This window comes from Rattus rattus, chromosome 3 (genome assembly GCF_011064425.1).
Source record: "Rattus rattus isolate New Zealand chromosome 3, Rrattus_CSIRO_v1, whole genome shotgun sequence".
NCBI lineage: Eukaryota > Metazoa > Chordata > Mammalia > Rodentia > Muridae > Rattus > Rattus rattus.
In genome coordinates this window covers 11,971,856-11,990,323 of record NC_046156.1, presented here as the reverse complement: position 1 = coordinate 11,990,323, position 18,468 = coordinate 11,971,856, and the positions used below count along the sequence as shown (strand labels likewise).

Sequence of the window (18,468 nt, the reverse complement as noted above, 5' to 3'; positions counted from 1 at the left end):
GATTTGTCAAATCCAAGATCATATAAAACGAAGAACAATGCTTTCAAGGCAATTTTTGAATGATCACTAATAGCTCTCAAGGATGGTATGTTTTTTCTCCATAAGACTTTGTACTCAAAGCAGAGGGTTAGTGGCAGTTGGGGTACAGGAGTTGCAATTACAACCAATGACAGCCCCCCCCATACTACAGTAACAGTACTTCCTTGGCTGGTGAACAAAGCAGATTAAAAAAAGCTAACATAAAATGATGACTGGGTGAAGCTCTCCATTGGAAAGGCACTAAAAGACTCATTTTGATCTGAAAACAATTACCACCCCATTAAACAAAAGACTAAAATATTTAGGCAATTAACGGTGGTGGGTTTTCCCCTCTTAAACTAGTACATGAAAATTTATTTCCACTATTAGAAGCTAGGACTCCTAACCACTAGTAAATAATCCTTCCTCCGAGATAAGAAGGTCAATTCCTGCTCAAAAACAAACATTTCTGGCAAACCAGAGATTGGGGGGGGGGTGTTTACAATTTTCAACCATTCTGATTGTCTTTAAAAATTAGTTTTGAAAAACTAAGGTGAAATAAATATAAGTAGTTTTACCCAGAAGAGTTTTCTCTTCTCTTGACCTCTCTGCCCTTCACAAATACCCCATAAACTAGTTTCTTATTTCTTTTTTCATTCAAGTTGTGAGCTGCTAAAAGAAATTCAGACAACATAGTGCTCTACGGATGGGAGGAAATAAATCAAATCAAATAGGTGTTCTTATTGAAAAACTTTAAGCTAAACAAAAAGGTGTCTGGTGTTTGACCAACTTTAAAAAACTAAAACAAAAATCTAACTAAATAGAATTGCCTCTATTTAAATACAAGTCCTAAAATTTTAGTCTGTCACTTAGAAATGTTTTCCAAGCAGATACTCATTTCGGAAGTTCTGTTAATAAAGCTCACGTGGACTTTTAATTTTCAATAAGATCTATTCCTTTTTCTTCCCTATTAATTTAGCAAGTACATATAAAAAAAAGTTTCCGATGTGTAGCAATGAGTGTATTATCACAAAATAGCTATTGTTGTATAGGGTAATTGGAGGCCCTTCTAATTATAATAATAGAGCAAAGTGCGTTAGGTTTTAGAGGGAAAAAAAAAAACGTTAGGTTACATAGTAAGGCTTTCTCAGTGTTCCACGAAGGGCACCCCAAAAGACAGGCAACAGAGACTATCCTAAAACAAAAGGTCACTATTTTCCTAGGAACAAACCATTTACCAATAGAAAATAATTGTCCCGCCATCTGCAAGGGCTCCGGAGCAACAGACAATGTTTTTCGGTTCACGTAATTACAGAACAGTCAAAGTTCGCCAGCACAGCCTGATTCCCCCTTCTAGCTCGCACCCTTTACAATTCCCATTGCCCTTTGGGCCTCGGCTTGGAAGCAAAAGGAAGACAGGCTGCAGTTTTCTCAATTGAGCTGAAGCTAAGAAACCTTTGATATGCTAATCGCCCCCTTCAAACGGTAAGAATTCACACTTGCATTAATTCAAACAATTTGTGCAGCATGTGAAATGGCACCTCTTTTAGAGCTGAGCAACAAAAGGGGAGATGCGAGCTGTCTGAAGGAACTCAACAACAGAGCATGCGTTCCTGGGGATTCCATCACGCACCAGTTTACTGGACGGTGGAGGGAGGGAAGACAAAGTTCGAAAACACACCTGAACTTAGGCAGATTTTCTTAGAAGGAGTCTCCAAGGATACTCAGTGAGCATCAAAGGACACTACATCTATAATTACCTTTTGCTAGGGTCGAGACAGTTCTATCCAACCTCGATGCTGACACGGTCACCCCCAAAAAAAACTTCCGTATTTCTGTGGACGAATTAGGGCCTCTTTAGCGCCTGCTTCTTAAGGTTACCCGCCAAGGACCCTGACTTAGCAAGCGAACTCCCAGCAGGCAATCATTGACCAAACGGGCGTGCCTTTCTTCAAGGTTGGAGCTAGAGGTATGCAGCGCCAATTTGGAGGGGCAGGCTCAAGATTTAGACTGCAGAGGGAGAAATGAATGAACCAACTACTGGCAACGCGTCGCCTCTGGAGATGGGGAGCGAGCAAAGGGATCTAGCACCGGGGAAATGCAAAAGATAAAGCAGCGGGGTGCGGGGGGTGGGGGGGGAGGTTCCTTGGAAACCTGGAAACCTGGTCTTTGTAACAGCAACCATCTGGTTGGTGCTGAGGCTCAGGCGCGCCCAGGCTGCATGGAGGAGCTGCTAAGCAGCCTGACACCTTTCGAGAAGCAGGAGGAAAACATTTCCTCCATCTGAATCCGAGAAAGCACGGTTTATATCTGGAGGAACGGAATGAAGGGGCCAGGAAAGGGGAAGAAGGAGAAAAGAGGAAAGGAGGGAGGGGGAGGAGCCCCCCACACGCCAGGGAAGGGCTATGATGGGCAGCGCAGGACGCTGCTTTTAGAGGACAGGCTGGACCGAGGGCTCCAAAACACCCAGGAAGACGCACGAGCCTCAGCCTCTGCTCCGAGACAGTCCCGCACTCGCTAAGGCCTCCAGCGCTTTCTTCTAACCCAAATCCTGCAGTTCAACGAAGAGAAAAAACTTTGCTGGTCCCAAGAGCAGGAGTCCTGCATACTCATGGACTCCTTCTCGCTGTGGATCTCCCCCCCCCGTCCGTGTGGCGGAGAGTCTGGGATCCGGGAGCCCACGCCCGCGACCCCAAAGGTCCCCCTCGCCTCGCGCTCCTCCCACGATTCGGTCTCCAGGCTGCTTTCAACCTGAGGCTCGCACCAGACCCAGCAGGCTCCCCACCCCAAAGGCAGCCCAGGAGCCCACGCCCCTTAACTTCTGCTGCAGGCCCAGCGCGGCCCGCTGCTGCCCTCTCACTGCGGGTCCGGGAGCTTCTCTGCCCTAGCTCTGGCCCGCCGAGTCTCAGGGCCCCGCCACCCTCGGGCTCCGTTGTCCGGCTCCCTTGGCCCCGCAGCCCACCACCCCTGATCGCTGCCAGTCTCTGAACCGGCGCGGCCACATCTGGCTGTGCTTTGCTCTCATTCTCGCCTCTCAGCACCACCTGACCAACAAGAAACGACGGCCCGCGACAACTCATCCAAGCCCTCCCCCACAGTCCCCTTCCCAGGGACTCGTTCCCAGCGACAACCCACGGACTAGTCCCCGCCGAGCCAGGGGCCCAACACCTGGAGCGGGACACCCCCGAGTGCTCACTGGACAGTCCCCTCCTCAGACCCACTGCGTGAAGAACCAAGGGCACCTTCCGGTCCCTGTTAAGATTTTTAAGAAATCCTTCCCCCACCCCTCCAAAAAAAAGCAACGTTAGGCTGGAGCTGGCTTGCAAACCTGAGCCCCCGCCTTCTCGGTCCCCAGCAGCCAGCCTGATTCCCGAGAGCGTGACAATAGCCGCACGCGGCCCGGCGAGCGGGCTGCACCGCACAGAGTTCTGCGGATCGATGTCGGCGGGAAGGGCTGCGCACGAGTGGCCAGCGCCGGTCTGTCCCCGAGACACGGCCACCTCCGAGTCGTCAGCCCCATCGGGAGGAGCCCAGCAAACAGGTCTCCGAAGCCAGCCACAGAGGCACATTGTTGGCGCTTACCTCGGTGTGCGAGCGCGCCCCGGGGGAGGGCCAATCTGGCGCGGGGAGCCGCGCGGGGACACGGGCGAGAGAGAAGGGCCAAGGCGACCGGCGCGGGGTGCTCCTGCTGGCTGAGAGCGCGCCGGGAGGCGGCGGCTGGCGGGTCGGACACGGCGCCGCGCGGCTCTTCGGCGTGTCCTCCGGCTCGAGTCTCCACCGCCGTCAGCCGCCGAGTCCAGCCAAGCAGCCCAGCGGCCCGGGCGGCTGCCGGGGGGCTAAGTCAACATCTTCCCGCAGTTTCCCACAAGCCGCTCCGCGACACAGGGGGCTTTGCCCACACACGCGCGCGCCTACCGCTGCACGCTCCTTCCGGAGCCGAAAAAAAAAATCAAAATTCAAAACCAAAAGATGCGGGGATGAGAGAGCAAGGCTGGCGGAGGTGCGCCGACTCCGGAGTCCCCTAGCCGCGCAGGAGTACGGCCGCCGGGGAGCGAGGCCAAGTCCGTCAGTCGGTCCCGAGGAGCAGCGCCGGCAGGACCTGCATCCGGCGCACGCGCCGCCCCTGCGGCCTGGGGCAAGACTCTGCCGCCGGCCCTTCCTCACATGTCGGGTCTCCCGGCCTGGGGGACGGAGGGGTGGCTCCGCCGATGCAGGAGGTGAGGAACTCGGGTTCGGGGAAAGCGACGGGAGGCGCAGGGAAGAGCCGCGCCACTGCACAGCCGCGGAGGGAGGCTGGTCCCCTCAACAATCGCCAAGAATCCTCCGGTAAGCTCCCGATGGCGCTCGGGCACCTCTGCGTGCGGGTGCACGCGCGTGTGTATGTGTGTGTGTGTGTGAATGTGTGTGTGCTGAGTGTGAGCCGGGAGAGAGTGAGAGCTAGAGGAGAGCAAGGAGAGCAGGGAGCGAGAGGCGGGGAGCCCGAAGTCCTGACACGGACTCAGCTAGGGCTGAACTGGAGTCACCTCCTGCCTCCTCCTCCTCCTCCTCCTCCTCGTCAGTCCCCACCCCCAGCCCCTTCAGCCCAGGACTGCTAATCATATAAACATATGAGCGCGAACCGCGGCGCAGCATCCGTCTTTCCCTCCCTCGTTTGCCAGCCAAGGGGCTTGTGCAAACTCCAAAGAAGACAGGCAGCTGAGTACAAAACGCGGAGCAGATAATCTAGAACTCATTGCGCCCAATGGCCATTTTCCACTCCACTGGAGCAGCTGCGGCAGCGGGGCGCCCGAGCGCGGGGAAGGAGGAGGAGCAGCAGCAAAGGGGACACTTACAAGCGATCTAGCCTTTCGGGTGGCGGTGGCGACGGCCGAGCAGCCGCCCCAAGACTGGCCGGCCCGGGCTCAGCCCGGTGGGGCGGCCGCAGGGCTTTCGGGGAGGCGCTGGTGGCGGTGGCGGCGGGGGACGCGCGCACGGCCGCGGAACGCGCCCCAGAGGCGCCCGCGCAGGCTCGCGCCCCTCCCCTCTCCTCCCCCTATCAATCGGCTGCGTACCTTCCCCAAACACCCCCAGCCAGGTCCCGGGGTTCGGGATCCAGCGTTCACCCTCTGCACCCCGCCCCCCTCCCCTCCCCTCCCCTCCCCCGAACTCCACTCTCTGCGCGCCCGCTGCTCTCTCTGCAGCCCGGGCGCACACACGCACTTTCCAAACATCGCTTTTATTTCGGGATCCCGGTGCAGGGGATCCGGGAGAGCTCGCATTCAGGCCACCGGGGGCCGGGCTTGGGGCCTGCAGCTTGAGACCCCGCTCCTTATGTCCCTCTTCCCCTCTAGGCCCAGAAGCTCCCTCCTAGCTAGGACTGCGCCCCGGCGCTCTGGACGCGTGTTTTACCCACCCCGTCTCCAGGTTTTCTCTGCTCCGCGTGCCCCGAGCCGGAGGCCCCGAAACTTTTAGTTTCCGCAGCCCTCCTTTTGTGTGACTGCTCGCTGGAGAAAGGAGGTCTGTTCGCCGCGGCTGCCTCCGTCCGGCGGCGGCGCGCAGGGGACGCTCCAGGGCTAAGGCGTCTTTGATACCTGAGATTTCCGGCGCGCTCGTTAACGAAAGTTACATTTTTTTTTTAATTGCGATGACTTTTTCTTTGTAGTTACATAGAGCTAGCTAAACTTTGACTTTATTGACTATATTTCACAAGAGCGTTCTGTTTGTTTTTGATTAAACTCACCAGGATATGCAACGGAAGGAAAGGAGACTGCAAGGCTTTGCTTGCTCGAACATTCACAGTCCTCTTAGGTCTGTTTCCTTATATTGAAACCTCCCTTGCCCCTCTGTGCTGACAGTGTCAGCAGAAGACCGAAACAAGCTGAAAGGACCACACCACAACCGTATCACGCTAGGAGAAAATAAATAAATGTTTAAAAGCTAGGTAAACGCCTACTGCCCGGGAGGTAAATAAATAAATAAAAATCTGGATTTTATTTTCAATTGTAAGATTTCTGAGGAGAGAGCAGTAAGTTTCTCAATGTGTTCCTAAACTGCCGAGTGGGCTAATGAATGCAGCCATATTTGCCTTTAAGAGGCAAATTCTCCCAGGTTTGAGACCTCTGGAGAAGTGGGTGAAACTTGAGCTTGTTTGCTTTCAGAAACAATATGTACTTTTTGTTACTGCGGGTAAGCTGCAGTCACCACACTTCGGAAATCATTCCAAACAATGTTATTAAAATGTCAACAGGAGATTGCTCCGAAGGACTGGAAGATTCTGAATATCAATTAGCATTTGCATTTTGTCACAAGGCCAAATATTTGCAGCACTAAAATCATTCAAATACTGGTCAAATGCGTTCTTGACTGGAGAAAACCTGAAGTTAAATCTGTGTGTATCCAAATCACTGACGCATTACCGTTCTCAGATTAGAGAGTTTCCCGTGACCCTGTTCCTTCCACAGGATGAAGGGTACTGATAAAATGCGGGATGCTGGGAATACCTGTGCCTTAAAGGACAGACACTCTTCGCTTGGAATTTCTTGGTTCCATCAGTTCAAATCCATCCATGCCGAGTTAAAATAGCCTGGAAAATGCACACCTTTGTAGGGCTTGTGCAAACATTACAGCTTAGGTTTTCCACTAGTCAAAAATCTATGCAAGGCCCTGGTCCACCTAGGAAAGTTAAGTCTGCCTATTCAAAGTAGCTGAAAAGAAGGCAGACAAATGCTTCTCAGACATCAAAGACGGTTAATATCACATTCTCCTCTTTTTTTAAAAAAAATGTTTTATTTGTGAGTGTAAAACACAGTACGTCAAACTACTAATAATTTGCATTTGCCAAAAAGAAAAAAAAATAGCCAGTTCTTTTGTTCAGCTTTGAAGGTTTTCATTCATCTGGCCTGATTCACAGGAAGCCCCAGTGAGTGCACAGGCCCGTCTAATCCTATTTTCTTTGGGGAAGCAAAACTTAGCCTGAAGTTTTTATTTAGTGAGCTTAGTGAGTAATCAATAGACATTTTTGCCTGAATTAAGCTGGCCATATGTTGGCTCGTTTATTTAATTCTCTCAAAAAGAATCTCTCAAAGAAACTACTGTCTACGTTTCATAGGTCTGATACTCTTTGATGCCCAAGACATAAAGTGAGTCACTCACCACTGTGTTTCTAAGGAGAAAACATCACACACACACACACACACACACACACACACACACACACACAGGGAGGGAGAGAGAGAGAGAGAGAGAGAGAGAGAGAGAGAGAGAGAGAAGAGAAAATTTTGCCTAAAGTAAGTTGAAACACTAGAAAATATAAAATGATCCATAAGGATTTCCAATGTTGATTCAATAGGGTGTGTATTTTCTTCCACTCAAAGGTTCAAAATGGTTTCACCCTAAGAAACTTGCTGTGCCAGCACACACACACAGACACACACACACACACACACACACAGACACACACACACACACACACACACACACAGACACACACACACACACACAGAGAGAGATGGGGGGTAATCTTCTCCAAAATGTGTTAAATGTTTAGGAATTTTAAAATTCTTACCGTTTCTTTACGTATCATATGTATCATAAGACAGAATTGGCAGAGCCCTGACACTGGAAGGGAATAGTTATGTGACACACTCCACAGAGACTGTTCACATCCAGAAAACATGACGTACCTGATACTTCTCGACTGTTCAAATCACAAGCTATAGCGATACAGGTGTTGTGGCAGTAGAAAAAAACGTGAGTGAGGTGTTAGCGTCTACAGATGTGAGCAGACCCAGAAAACTGGAGTGCGTGTTACTCCTTCCTCAAATCCAATGGACGAAACTACTCAATATATACTATCATTTAAGTAATGGCAGAATCATTGACTTCCCCATGGTACTCGATAATTGTTTTTGTTTTTAATAGATTCTACAAAGGACAAAGAAACACCCATTTCCATTTGTTTTATGTTAAATCAACATCTAACCACTCATGGTGATTTCATTCAAAGCAAACAGAAGGAACTCATTAGCTCATGTGGTGGGAGAGATTGATGGGCTTCAAATGTCTTACCATACATGTTTTCCCAACTGTAGGAACGCATGTTTTTAATTTAAACAACTTCAAGAGACTAGAGATTATTCTATTCAACAGGCCCGGTGTATTTCTGATCCCGAAATCAGGTTAGTTTCCAAAGCTATTTGCCATCCCTGTGTCTTCGTTTACGGGGAAGCGATCAGGTAGTTGTCAAGTAGAAGTCTGAATGGCAACAAACAGGCTGATGGATTTGAAAGTGGGCATAGTGACAAAATAGTGCGATTGGTATAAGCCAGTAAATCCAGCTGGTGCCTTCTTCATGGTCCTGCTGAAGCGAACTTGAATATAAATAAACAAAGCCTAAATGGGCCATACAGGGCTTCCATAGAGAAGATGCTGGGACTGGTGGGTGAGGCAACCTGGTGCAGTGTTGAAGAGAACTTCCTCAGAGGGAAAGTTGGATCCGTCATAAAGAACACTTTTTTTACCTCACAGGTTGAAAAGAGTATGGAATAAACCAGGCATAGTGGTGACACCTTAAATACTAGCCCTTGCAATGCAGAGACAGGCTGGTCTCTGTGAGTTCAAGGCCAGCATCGGCTACATAGTAATTCCCAGGACAGCCAGAGCTACATAGTAAGATGTTTGTTTCAAAAAAGAGTGACAATAAAAAAAACAAACAAACAAAAGTATTATAAAACTACTCCCCTTTCTATTTCAAAACTAGGAGCAAACTTAGATTACAGCCTAAGATTGAGCCTGGCCCTTTTTCTTGACCATACTAGTTAATGCTTGGTGGAGAAGGCCGTAACCTCTGGAGCAGCTCAAAGCAGTGAGAGTCATGGATTTAAGTAGAGCTCGTTGAAAGTGACTAGCTCTTTCCCTTCTGCCTTGCCAAGCATGGAGCTAAGATGAAATCAAAACTCATTTTCCATGAGACCAGAAACATATGAAAGCATTTGGCAAGGCCAACAAGTTTCTAATTATTCTCTCAGCTCTCTGGGCTCAGTCAAGTTTGTCCAAGAAGGTCAAGCCTTACCTAAGAGGATACGATACAGCCTCGAAGTTCGGAGAAGTGAAAAGCAGGATCTCTACCCGTGATTATGGTATGCTATGCTTGATGATAATATTTACAAGGTAGAATCATATTCATTTTAAGACCATCATTTTATAATTATTAGTTTGAAGAGATATCCACCCATATAAGTGGCTGCGTGAGTTTTTCTACATGCATCAAGTGTTTAAATGTGCATAAACTATCTCTAAAGGATTGTAAATTTTTATACCATTACAATTATGTTACTTGAAAGCAAGAGAATTAAAAATGATATCCCTCCGAATCATTGTTCCACTGAGTTTCTCATAAGTCAAAGTCTTTCTTTTCCATAGATTGTTCCCATAACTCCTGTTAATCTCTGCACCGTGAGGATTTTCTCTAATTGGGTCTTATAGATCTTCCTCTATCAATGTTTCTGTCAAGCCAAGACTGATAGCTGCACTGTCTTTGCAAAGCTCTCTGTCCTGACTTACAGTTATTATTTTGTTCATGATGCATGCCCTCAAGCATCTTCCCTTGTTAACGTGGATGGTTAGAAATGAGCGATGTCCCGTTCTTTTTAACACATGGAAACTTGACCACATCAACCATGGAGATGAGATTTCTCTACGTTTCTTTAAAATTCTTGAAGCTAAGCCACAATACCGGTCTCTGCGTGTACCTTTCCCCCTAACTCACCGTGCATCTATCACTTGGGTGCAGAACAGACGCAAACAGATGCTAACCGTGTCGGCAGCTCCACGCTGAACAGCAACCTCACAGAATCCTCTCCGTGGGGTTTTCCATGGCTCGGCAAGTATGACTTTGTCTATTCATACTGCTGTCCACTGCAGTATGACCAACCTGCTAACGATCTTAGGAGTCAGAATGCAAACACTCAGATGCCCCCTGTAAGTTCTGGAATGTCAAAGATATCGCTCTATCATTTTCTGGTGTTTTGAGATTAAAGCTAAGTTCTCATAGCTGTCCAACATGAAATGTAGTTGTTTATATAGTCTGAATGTTTTTTTCAATAAATAAATAAGATGTATTTCGTGTTTGAAGACACTCTGTGGTTAAAATTATGAAACATGACACTTTTTACTTCAGCTTTTTTGATCCTCTGATTATTTCCCTTAACTTTTACTGATGTTTTCCATTGTTTTATCTCCTTATTAGTGTAACTGGGTTGTTTTTCAACTAGGATTTCATGCAGCCCAGACCAGCGTGTAGCTGAGGGTAGCCCCACGTTTCTGATCCTTCTGCCTCCAGCCCCTATGCGCAGGAATTATGTTGTACTATCATGGCCATCTTACGCAGCTTTGGGCATGGAACCCAAGGACAGCTAAATCCTGGGCAAGCACTCTCCCAGATGAACTACAACAGCAGCACTATTTATGTTTCTTCGAAAACATTTACTTGTTTTATATATTTTGATAAAAACAAATCTGAGCATGTGAGAAGCAGAAGAACAATTTGCAAAGTAAAGTGCAATATAGATCGTTCATAGTATCATACGGTTTGCCAATAAGATGTTAAAAGTCCCCACCTTTCCACAATAATTTAAATCTTTCCATTGAATTTTCACCCCATTGTAACTCTTCGCAGCTCAACAGGAAGGCCCCAGACCGCACAGGGACGTCATCAGCACATGCCGTTGTGATACATAAAAGTTTAGTAGAATAGAATTAATTATTTCCCTGAAACTAACAGAAGTTTAGAATCGTATTAAAATATCTTTTGTATCTCAAAGGACTGCGGAAGTGGAGTGGTAACGATGATATTTTGCTGCATGGATATTTTTAAGTATTTTGACTTTAAAAAAAATCACCAAATAATTTTTGCTTCAGATTGAAAAATAAAACACTATTATAATGTGTCTAAACACTGTGGTGCTGGGCTGTCGCCTGAAGAAATATTCTCGGGATATGCTTTTGTGTGTCTGTCTAAATTATCTACCCTTAATTCAATTGTCCTTCCTACCAAAATCACAGATTGCAGCAGAACGAAAACGGACTATTAGTGTGCCAAGAGTTCCCCTACCACTATGGGGATGTAATTATGGCACCAACTTAATTACCATTGTGTCCTTACGACTTGAATTAATGGCTCCAATGCAAACCATGTATTTTACATTGTTCAGACAATATAGAGCGGAGTGCAAAAATAAAACCAATTTCCTGTTTGTTATCTAATGGTAATTGGAGCACAATAATTCACTGTGATACTGGGTTATTATTACATGCCAAGTGACGACTCTCAAAGATAAAGGCGGTAGATAATAATGAGAAGAAAGCATTTGTAAAAAATAAAATCAGAGAGAAGTTGACTGCACTCATCAGCCGTAAAATATAAAAGGAGAAGGAACCCAAGATTTAAGACTTGTTTGTCAATAATATGAATCCCAAGGAAAATATTACTTCTTGGGTTGTTTCTGTGTGTTTCTCAGAGTGTAGGCATACAGTAAGTAAATCTACACGTAGTCAAAGAAAGAATCTGGGAAATACCTGAAATAATGAATTTTGACATTTTCATGCCATTATTCAATGCATACTTTAAAGTTTATTTACATATATATACATATATATGTGTATGCATACCAAGGTATTTTATGCAGGTACAGATTCGAGATTGTAAGGGTGGCATATGCTTATATACAGAAAAAAATAATGTCAAGAATAGATATTGAATTAAATGTTAGAAAGCTATCTTTACCTACTTGAATTAATACATAGGATTTCAAAAGTCAGTTATAAAATACTGTCCCTTCAAAATGGAACCAAGTCTATCTTTGTGTAAATTTTCCAGTTAATGAATGAAATGTTTAAATACTGTATAGATTATTAACATCTACAAAACCGAGCCAAATGCAAGCCTTAATACACCATTAAATTTATGACACTCAGAGAGCCCTTACGTAGAGCTGGAGGGGGGGGCTGGGGATGCTAATTTGCTGTAGATTTATAATAACCTGGTCTGGGTGTTTTCTAAGCACTGAAACCCTTTAAACAAAATTAGAAAGCTGTTGTGCTTTGTGTGATTAAAGATGCAATTCCCGTTGGGGTAATGAGAAAAGTTAGAACATGTTTCTTTCTTTATGGATGTTTCTATAATAAACAAGACTTCCATACATTATATATTTTTGTTACTATGATTTCATTGTTTTTAATTATAAAATAAACCAACGGCATTTCAGTGGAGTCCCCGGTTGAAACTATGCCAGAATTGAACTGAAGAATGCTCACTGAACTCCATAAAAATCCTTAAGATCGTTCCCAGGGTCTTAGGGTCTTTCTGTGCAAATACTAGTTCACGATTTTTCTAGAGAAAAAGATGGTTCTGATTTAGACCCATGCAGAACGTCCTGCAGGCCTGATACACTTTGAAACTACACAGCGACGGGCATAAAAGTGTTCATGAGTAATGATTGCTAGATTCATACAAATTACAAACAGAAAAAAAACAGTCGCTTATCTCTTACACAAATAACATTTACAGCGCTATTTAAAGGTTCACTTGGTAAATTGTAATACATCAGCTTCTAAGCCTTAAATCTGTAAGAAACACTTTGCTTTAAGTAATGAGAACAGTTTCCTTCAAAAACAATAAGAACGCCTTAATAGAAATATCAATGTCATCATATGTGTGTGTGTGTGTGTGTTTGTGTCTACAGAAAATAAGCGCGTGCAAAAGTATCAATTCATTAAAAGTTTATCTCTCATAAAACCTTTATTAGCCCTTGAAGACTTTGCCACTTCATATAAAATGATTTATCTTTTGAATAACAAGGTTCCATTAATCTGTTTGACAAAGGAATTTCTGAATCATTTAAATAATTTATTGGGATGAATTATTTAGTTCTGTAATATATATATATATATGAACATGTATATGTATATGCCCATATCTATATATTTGTGTTCTAGCACAATGTTGTTGAGAATATACAGCATAGGACTCAGATGGTCTGTCCTTGACATCAGCAGTGCGGCTTGGTGTGGCTGCCACAGAGGAGGTTTTTGATCAACCACTGTTGCCCAGGACCCCTGTTAGAGGGCCATTTGTGCTCCGTTTGGCAGCACAGGGTGATTTCATGTCAGAGAAACGTACACACGATTTTCTATGTTCATTTTCAATTTTGCATTTTTTGCTGAAATTGTAGGCTGACATAATTTTCACCATGTAAGGATAATAAAGGCAATTATTGAGCCGTCACAGAAAACTGATTCTCTCTGTGTGCTGCTGGAGGTGCTACTGAAGAGTGGCAAACGCAGCCCCTCCCCGGAGAAATAAGTTGTCTGTGTAAACAAATGCTGGGAGGAGCCCTGAGAACAGACCCCAGCCAGCACAGCAAACAGCACAACAGGCCCCGCCGGCCCAGGCTGTGCTCAACGAACATGCACTCAGAAACCCCCACTGTCCACTGCTTCTCCGCAGATTAGTCCCACAATTTTTCTCAAGTAACTCTTGTTATTTTTCCTCCGAAGAATTGTTTTTTTTTTTTTACCTTTACAGAGAATGTAAACAGTAATTCTACAAATTTGGCGAAGTTACAAAATTTATGACAGCTTCTACTCGATTTTAATTTTAAGCGTGCAAGGAAGTCAGCTTTTGTTCTAGAATCTCCTGTGCCAAAGGTGTTTGTTCTTTCTGCCAGCTACGTCCCTGCTTTGGGAGACTCCACACGGCTTGATGGTGTTTATATTTGTTTGTTGACTTGTGTAGGGCAGTCTCCTCTCCCGGATCCTGGTCTGAGGTTGGTTCATTTCATTTCTATTTCTGTTTTGGAGCACAAGCCGCCCAATGCATACTCTTGGCTTCCACTTGTCAAAGAAGTCTTAATTTTACACATAGATTGTATCGCACGACTGTGGTATTTGGCAAACTTGCAAGCCCACCTGTAACACTTACTACTCTACCCTTCGGGTCAGCATCAAGGGTCTATGGTCCATCCATATATGACAGCACTTTAACTGGCATAGCCAATTCGAAACAAAATAACCCAGAAATCTTCCAACAATATACTTATCACCGTACGAGCATAGATACCATTGATACTTATTTACAAATGGAATAAATTCGCTTAGATAGATTGTTTTTAGTCAGTCCACTGAAATATTTTTGTAAGCTATTTGTAAATTTCACATATCGGTGATTGCCATCAAAGCCTGAGTGATTTCTGAAAAATTAACTTAAAGAATGTTGTATTTGAATGCATACGTTCTTTTTAGTAAATAACACTTTTTAGTAACATTACAAAGAAGGACAATTTGTTGAAGGGGGTTTCTAGTTTTTGTTATAAATGAGTTTATTGTTTATATGCGCGCGCGCGTGTGCGTGTGTGTGTGTGTGTGTGTGTGTGTGTGTATTTATTGGCATTGTACCAAGTTCAGCAAAGTTGAAATGGTGGTGGCCTTGCCACTTCGAAAAGGACTTCCCACAGTTTCTGTTTCTAACCTCAGCACTCGGAATTTGTTTAAAGGCAAAACATTTTGGACATATTTCACATTATGTTTAAATGCATCATACTTCTATCTTAGCTCACTATGACTTACCAATCTTTCAAGTCCAAATACTTTACATCCGAGAACCAGAAATAAAATTTTTTAAACGTTTTTTGCTTTCCTTGGCCTTCCAAATGACCACAACCTGTATCAATGCTATCTCAAAGAGCAAATTAATTAATGGAAATTTCCAGAGAAGTAGTAGACATTGTGCCGTCACTTTACATGTTAATTTTTTCTCGTTCTCTTTCACGTTCTATCTTTTCCTGAAATTCTCTGGGAATACAGTGGAATACTAGTTCATAGTGTCAAGGAAACCATACCGGCTCTCCCTGCACCTCCCTTTGATGATTGGGAGTTGGGGTCTTCGGGAACCATCGTAATGGCCGTATTTAACGTTGCCTGCTACACATTTCTGCTATGCTGTTCTGCTTGTTCTCCACCACAGTAGTTCCTTAGACCACGCTTATAAATTATCAGCATCCCTCAGATGCTACAGACTGCTGGAGCAGAACAAGGCTAGCCCACACACGCAGTTTTGTTTGCCCCGCAGACACACGGTCGAGTAGTCTTTTGGTTTTTAATCTGTTATTTGTCAACTGAAAACTGAGATTTGGAGAGTGGGAATGTAGCTCAGGGTGGAGCACTGACTAGCACGTGTCAGGTCCTTGTTTGGCGGTGGGCATTTGAGAGGTTATGTATTTCTAGCTTCTGGGGCTCGAGGCAAGGGTTCCTGAGAGCATGGTTTATTCGTAACCTCACAGCACCCTTGAGTATGGGATTTTTCTTGGTAAACAGATATCCGGGCACCAACGTACAAGTTCTCCATGAATCCCGTTGCCTCCTGCAGACCTAAAGTATCTCCTGCGTGAGTCACCCAGTTTCTGCCAGTGCCTCTTGTCCTCTCGGAATGGCATTAAAGGAAACAGAAGTGCATCTTGACCCGCGTCTCTATTCTGTGGAGAGTGGGAAATCAGAGCACCAGGACTGGATGGGAGCTGGGGAGAAGGTAAGAGCCGTGCAGTGCAGGCCTGGGAACCTGAATGGATCTCACGGGATTCATGGAAATGCTAGCATAACAGGATGTGCTTGTCATGCTGGTGCTGGAGAGGCAGAGACAGGAGGATCCCGGCTTAGCTTTGTTAACAAGCCATTCTAGCCCGGTCGGCAAGCTCCATACATTCCAGAACCAGTGTCTCAAACAGGAATGTGGAGAACAGTGGAGAGCACTGCACTGACATTGAGCTTTGGCCTCTCTCTGTATGTGAGCTCTCCAGCACGAGCTCGGGTGCACACGCACACAAATACGCACATGTCTACATAAGCACACATACATACACATGAATATATATGTACACACAAGCACACAAGGACTTTACTTTTGACCCACTTTCCTTTCATGCCTTTCCTTTTTCCTTATCTCTGTGCTTAAGTAGACACGCCTTTATATTCTGAGCAAACATGTGGTTCGCACGTCCCCGTCTAAGACACACAGAAACGTACAAAGTAGCAGTGAACGTGCTTTCCTGTGTTCAAAGGGTTCACGTGATACTAGCACATTTGTTACTCGCAATTCGCACGGTGAAGCGTTCTGCTTACCGATTGGCTGGAGTTCACAGGGCCTCAGTTTTCTCCTAGCTGGTTGCTAACCCCCCACAACCCTATACTGTCTTAGTCTTGCCTTTCATGTTGTTTTGTTTGCACCACCCCCAGCCCCCGTGTTTATCAGAAGCAAATGCTATTTCTCATTACTCTTGCACCATGCCATACCCGGTAATTATGTTCCACCCAGGAAGGACACGTGAAAGAAATCAGACACTTCCCACCCACAGACAGAAGCAAACAACCTTCTCAGGACTGTTGCCAACTGCAGAGGTTACCAGCCATTGCTCAACCAATGAGTAGGACCCGTGGCAGAGACAGCCAAACAGGAATGTTTTAAGGCAAACAAGCTAGATTTTTACTTAAAGCCACAAGGGATTGATAGCCCCACACAGGCTAATTCTGTTTTTCAAAGGAGAATATTTACTTAGAATCTGGGCAACCTACAGAACCTGAGTTAAGACTCATTTTCAATACCCCAATTCAGCATGTTTCCTGCTGATATCACTGATACTCCTCTTGTTTATTTGGGTTTTTGGTTTTTGGTTGTGTGTGTGTGTGTGTGTGTGTGTGTGTGTGTGTGTATGTGTGTTTGTGTATGTGTGTGCATGTGTGTGTCTGTGTGTGTTTGTGTGTGTATGTGTATATGTGTTTGTGTATGTGTATGTGTGTGTGTTTCTGTGCATGTTTGTGTGTGTGTTTGTATATGTATTCGTGTCTGTGTGTTTGTATGTGTGTGTGTATGTGCATGTGTATGTGTATATGTGTTTGTTTATGTGTGTGTGTGTTTGTGTATATGTTTGCTTGTGTGTGTGTGTGTGTGTGTGTGTGTGTGTGTGTGTTTGGTTTTTTTTGCTTTTTGATTTTGAGACTGAACTTTTCCATGTGGCCCTGAAACTCACTCTAGACCAGGTTGGCCTTGAACTCTGCCTCTGCCTCTTGAATGCTGGGATTAAAGGCATGCACCACCACCGCCCGGCTGATGTTTACTCTTACTTTATGGTAACCGTTTCCCCGTACGGATTTCTGGTGTAATTGGAGGTGAAAAAAGCTTCTCATGGAATGTTATCCATCAGTTTATAATCTGCAAAATGTGATCATCATGAATGTCTGCACAGCGTGAGAACCCTTTAGAGAAATAATGCTCATTTTTTTTACTTGTAAATGATAGTTTAAATGGTTTTTTTTTGTTTTTTTTTGTTTTGTTTTGTTTTTTTATTAACTTGAATATTTCTTATATACATTTCGAGTGTTATTCCCTTTCCCGGTTTCCGGGCAAACATCCCCCTCCCCTTCCTTATGGGTGTTCCCCTCCCCACCCTCCCCCCATTGCCGCTCTCCCCCCAACTGTCTAGTTCACTGGGGGTTCAGTCTTAGCAGGACCCAGGGCTTCCCCTTCCACTGGTGCTCTTACTAGGATATTCATTATAATGCTCATTTTTAAAGGTATCTGTAAGTTATCTGTAAAATTTGTTGATCCTGGATATTAAGCCAAGGATCTCACATACAGTGTGGCCTCTCCTCCACCGAGCCAAGTCACACATTGCCGGCTACAGAGTACCTTTTCTAACATGCTGAAATATGGGATAATATGTTATTTCTAAAAAATTATATTTTGTAGTATTGTTGGACTACTGCTCTCTTCAAGAAGTTCCATCTACTTTTAATAACTGACATTTTCCTTACTTTTGTTTCAAAGCACGTGATACTATACCTGCCAGATACTGTGTTATTAAAATTTCAGTAGAACAATTATCCTGTTAGTTGATGTGTAGATTCCATTAATGGAAATCATTACAAATACCTTCCTGTCTGGAAACCAATACTGGCATCTATGATCATGTTAGCCTAGTCTAAAGTAAGTTGACAAAGATGGCTCCCGCACCTAAATCCCAGGACTTGGGACACTGAGACAGGAGGATAAAGGAGTGTTCAAGACCAGCCTGATCTACACAGTTAGTTCAAGTCGAGCCTAGATAGCTTCCTTAATCTAGACTGGGGAGGCAGCTCTAAAGGGAAATGGTTACTGAGCAAGTGTATTGTGGCTTCAGATTCCTCAAACCCTTATCAAAGTAGGCACAGCAGAGCCAGTCGGTAATTCCCAAGTTTCTTAGGTGAGATGGGAAATGGAAACAAGAAACTGGAGGGCTAGCCTGGTCTATAGACTGCTGAGAATTGGGGGACAAGGATCAAACAAGGAGGATGGTGAGAATGAGCAGCCATTGTGGTTCTCAGATACATGTATGTCTGTCTCTCTCTCTCTCTCTCTCTCTCTCTCTCTCACACACACACACACAC

General features: G+C 45.0%; 1 protein-coding gene across 34 annotated transcripts in view; it reads right to left on the bottom strand.

The window, feature by feature from the left end:
* Adgrl2 (adhesion G protein-coupled receptor L2) overlaps positions 1-18,468 on the bottom strand; it is a 493,623-nt gene that overhangs the window by 166,854 nt on the left and 308,301 nt on the right. Inside the window, exon 1 of one of the 34 annotated variants that reach the window (XM_032897158.1) lies at positions 5,411-5,594. The exons of 30 other annotated variants lie outside the window; for them this stretch is intronic. The gene's annotated coding sequence lies outside the window, so the exon portion shown is untranslated. Of the gene's footprint in view, positions 1-1,778; positions 2,110-3,600; positions 4,103-4,850; positions 4,955-5,410; positions 5,595-18,468 lie in introns of those variants that run through there. 3 more of the 34 variants (XM_032897157.1, XM_032897156.1, XM_032897159.1) reach the window with 3 other exon arrangements.